Below are 5,000 nucleotides of genomic sequence, written 5' to 3' on the forward strand. Positions count from 1 at the left end.
CCCCGAGAACCCGTTGGAAGAGCCGGACGAGGGGCGCGGAAGCGTACCGCCCCCGCCCCGACGCCGTCGCCGAGGAGGTCTATGTCTCCTGAGATGCTGGCACCACCGCATCGGAGCCGACCAGCTTCCCGACGGCAGAAGTGTCGGAAGACATGCGCGGCAGTACGAGCGGGTGTTGGAGAAGCTCGAGGAGCTTACCGCTCTTTACCGAAAGAGCCAGGAGGAGAATTCGAGGCTCCGTGCGGAGCTCGATATATATCGAACGGGGGTGCGAACCGTTGTGCAGCTGGAGATTCAGCGACTTGGCGTGCGCTTGGGAAACCAAGCCTCTTCCAAGTTGCAGCCCAGCAAAAGGACACTCAGGCGCTCTCAGCAGAGGGAGAGAGCCGAGGCGCCAGTCCGCAGGGTCCTGCCCAGCATCGCATGCTGGAACTGCAGGAGCAGCTGCGCCGTGAGATCCAGAGGAGAGAAGCAGATGAGGGCGAGGAGCGGGCACGGGCAGCGGTCCCACCCCTGCAACAGCCGTACGACTTTCCGGCATCGGAAACCAGGCGGCAGCCAGCTCCTCACCGTGACGCCCTGGTAGGTGGTTGGCAGGTTGTGGGGAAGCGGCAAAAGGCCCCCCTTCAGCTGCACCTCAGCAGCGGCAGCGGCCGCAACCAGCAACCAAGAGCCAACGCCCCGCACAGGCAAACCGGCGGACGAAAAGGCGACGACCAGACGCCATTCTGGTGGTCCCAGCACCGGGGGTCTCCTTCGCCGAGATGTACCGACCCATCCGGACGAGCCCGGCCCTGGAGGATGTCCAGCCACTGCATCCGTATCGGCAAGCGGACACCGATGGGAACCTTCGGATGGAGCTGGCACGGGACATGGACTCGGCGGCGCTGTGCAGCCGCATTCAGTCCACGCTGGGAGAGCTGGGATCCGCCAGGGTCCTGACGGAGATGGCGGAGGTTGTTCTGAAAACGTCGACAACCTCACGGAGGAGGAGACGATCAGGAGGGGCGTTGAAGGCGGCACTCGCCAAGGAGCCAGCGGTGGCCTCGCTTCGCATCTGGGAGCGGGCAGATGCCACAAAGCGGGCCCGCGTGCGGCTACCGCGAGTGGAAAGCGGAAGCCCTGCTCCAAAAAGATCGCCTTATTATAGACTACTCCTCGTGTCGGCTGGAGGAGGCCCCCAGGCTGGAGGCGGCAAAGCGCCGTTGCTTCCGGTGCCTGGAAAGGGGCCACATGGCAGCGGACTGCGTCGGGCCCGATCGCAGCAACTGCTGCATTCAGAATGCGGAGCTCCTGGCCATCGGGCGGCCAGCTGCAGCAGTGCGGTTAGCTGCATTCCGGTGTGGAGGACCACATCGAATTGCAGCGCACGGCTGCAGGGGGAGCTAACCTTCCCCCCCGCCGCTAAGCATGTCTGTGGGGAGCCACATCCAGGTCCCTGCAAGGTTAACCAACCAAGGAGTCGGAGTGCGCAGGACCTGGCTCTCCACACAATGCGGACGGAGCGGGTGACGTTATGGTGGTGTGCGAGCTGAGTTCGGTTCCGGACGGGAACGCAAACTGGGTGGTGGACCGCGACAGGCTGGTGGCCATTGTCGCGAGCGGATACTCCACCCGGTTCAGCGATCTGGAGCTAGAGTTTTCCCGGCATCGTGGCGGGCGGACGTGGCAGGCGGTCACGATCATAGCGTGTTACGCGTCGCCAAGCATCGGGGTTCCCCAGTTTGTCGAGATGCTGCAACGCAATTGAGGTGCTCGCCTCAGGACGCCCCCGAGTGTTGCTTGCCGGCGACTTCAACGCCTGGCATAGCGCCTGGGGCAGCAGCAGGACCAACGCGAAAGGGCGAGGAACTGCTACAGCTGGCGGAGGGTCTCGGGCTCGACGTCCTGAACCTGGGGAAGGGAAGCCCACCTTCCTCGGGAACGGCGTCGCTCGCCCGAGCATTGTGGACGTCGCCTTCGCCAGTACTTCCATCAGCAGGCAGGACCTCGTCGGGGACCCCGACAGGCAGTGGAGGATGCTGGGAACTTACTCATTCAGCGACCACCGGTACATCCGCTTCGAGGTGGGGGAAAGGCCGGCGGCAACGAGCCGCAACTCTACGGGAGCAGAAGCAGCACCAGCAGTGAGAGCAGCGGGCAGACGCTGGCGGCCAAAGGAGTTTAGCCGGGAGCTGTTCGACATCGCGTTGCGGGCAGCCAACTTCGTGGAGGAGGCACGGACCCTGAGGGCCTGACCCAACCCTGAGCCGGGCGTGCAGCGAGATCATGGCGGAGGTTTCCCGTCAGTCGGCCACACAGGACGTCCGGCGTACTGGTGGACACCAGAAATCGGCCGGCTACGGGAGAACTGCCGCCTGGCTTGGGAACGGTACAGCAGGGTACCGACTAGCGACACGGCAGCCCGCAGAACAGCTTTCTGCACGGCACCAGGAGGCCCGCCAGCTGCTGACAGCTGAGATCCGGGCTAGCAAGCGGGACCGTTACAATGAGTTTCTGCAACACCTGGAGGATGATGAACGGGTAGGTGGCAGGGGGAGCTCCTGCGACGGCTCGGAGGGAGCCGCGTCGCACAAGAACGCGATCCGGCCGTTCTGCAGCGCATTGTGGACGCGCTGTGCCCGAACCACCCCCCTGTTGCCTGGCCTACCATCGAATCGGACGGCGTCGACATCAGGCCAGTGACGGAGCAGGAGTTGCTCGACATCGCAGCTGGCCTGAACCCTCGAAGGCGCCCGGTCTGGATGGACTGCCGAACGCTGCCCTTTCGGCTGCCATCCGGGCGCATCCGACGACGTTCGCGAGGCTCCTCCAGGAGCAGATGGATGCTGGCCGCTTCCCGCGGCAATGGAGGAAGGCGAAGCTGGTGCTGCTTCCCAAACCGGGAAAACCCCCGGGCGAGCCGTCATCGGTGAGACCGGTGATGTTGCTGGACACGCCCGGCAAGGTGTACGAGCGAGTACTGCTGAACCGCCTGAACGACCACATCGAGATGCCGACGGAGCCGCTCCTCTCCGAATACCAGTTCGGCTTTCGGCGTGGTCGGTCGACACTTCAGGCGGTTGGGCTGGTGATGGAGGCTGCCAGATCTGCGATGAGTTTCGGGCGAACGAATAGACGCGACAAGCGCTGCCTGCTTGTCGTTGCTCTGGACGTCCGTAACGCCTTCAATTCCGCAGACTGGCAGGCCATAGCACTGGCGCTGCAGACCAAAGGAGTGCCCTCAGGACTGCGCAGCATCCTGCAGGAGTACTTCTCCGACCGTGAGCTGACGTATGATACCAGCTCCGGTCCGGTAACACGCCGAGTAACGGCAGGTGTTCCGCAGGGGTCCATTCTGGGCCCCACCCTGTGGAATATCCTGTACGACGGCGTGTTCGGAGTGCAGCTGCCGGAAGGTGCATCCGTCATCGGCTTTGCGGACGACCTGGCAGTACTCGCCAAGGGGTGTACACCGGAGGAGGCGGCAGGTGTAGCAGAGGAAGCTGTGGCAGCGATTTCCGCCTGGATGGAGCAACATCGGTTGCAGCTGGCCCCGGAAAAGACGGAGATCGTCCTCATCTCCAGTCTGCGTCGGGGCCATCCAGCGGTGCCCGTAGTGATCAACGGCGTCGAGGTCCGCTCGAAGCCGGCGATACGCTACCTCGGGGTCATGCTTCACGACCACCTCTCGTGGAAGCCACACGTCGAGAAGGCCACCGCAAAGGCACTCCGTGTGGTGAAGCTGGCCACCGGCGTGATGTCCAACCACGCCGGACCGAGGATGGCTAAACGCCGGCTGCTGGCAGCAGTGGCGGACTCGGTTGTGCGATACGCGGCACCCATCTGGGCGGAGGCGGTGAAGTTCCAGTGGTGCAGGCGGAAACTGGAGCAGCTGCAGCGACCTTTGGCGAAAGGTGTCGCCAGGACCTTCCGTACCGTCGGCTACGACACGGCGGTAGTGCTGGCTGGACTGGTCCCGCTACACCTGCAGGTGGACGAGATCGCGCGGTGCTATACCAGGCATCAACGGGCGTTGCAGAGGCGGGTGCTGATAGACAAGGAGGTGATCAAGCGGCTGGAGCACTCGGCGACCATCAGGCAGTGGCAGACATCGTGGGACCAGGATGCCGCTCATCCGACCGCGAGCAGGTTCCTACGATGGGCTCACCGCGTGCTGCCGGATATTGCCGGCTGGGTAGGTAGGAAGCACGGCGAGGTTGATTTCTTCCTTAGCCAGGTACTCTCCGGACATGGCTTCTTCCGGGAGTACCTACATGCTATGGGTTTCACCTCTGCCCCGACCTGCCCCTTCTGCGCCGACAACACCGTGGAGTCGGCAGAGCACGTGGTGTTCCACTGTCCGAGGTTCGCCGACACGAGAGTGCAGTTCTTGACGGACGCGGACGGCGTCGTCATTTCCCCCGATGAGCTGGAGCGTTTTCTGCTGTCGAGCCCGGAGGCTTGGCAGCGAACGGCCACGGCAGCACGGCGGATCTGCAGCTTCCTACAACAAAGGTGGCTGGAGCAGCAGGTTGCCGAAAACGCGGCCATCGCTGGCGGGATCGTTTCCGCCAATGAGCTGGCGGAACGCGTTCGGCAACAGGTCCGCCGTGAAGCCAGAAACGCTGGCCAACGGCGAAGACGCCGGCAACGGCAGACATCCGCCATCGGGGAGATGGACATGGACCAACAACAGCACCCGTCCAATCAGCAGCAGGAGAGTCAACGCCCAGTTCGGCCCGAACGGGTTCCGCCATCGGCCGAAGTGTTACTTCGTCGTCGGCTAAGGCGGAACCAACGGCAGCGGGAATACCGCGCCCAATTACGCGCCGGTACATTGCCGCCATTGCGTTCGGGCCGAACTCGCCGAAGCAGAGCACCGCCGACGGAGGAGGAGCTAGCCCGACGACGGGCCAACAGGCGCGCGCGAGAACGCCAACGCCGCCACGAGCGACAGGATCGCCATCGCGGCTTAATGTCGGCCGACGTAGAAGCCGCCATCGCGACCACCAACACGT

Source organism: Anopheles stephensi, unplaced genomic scaffold (genome assembly GCF_013141755.1).
Source record: "Anopheles stephensi strain Indian unplaced genomic scaffold, UCI_ANSTEP_V1.0 ucontig408, whole genome shotgun sequence".
Lineage (NCBI taxonomy): Eukaryota > Metazoa > Arthropoda > Insecta > Diptera > Culicidae > Anopheles > Anopheles stephensi.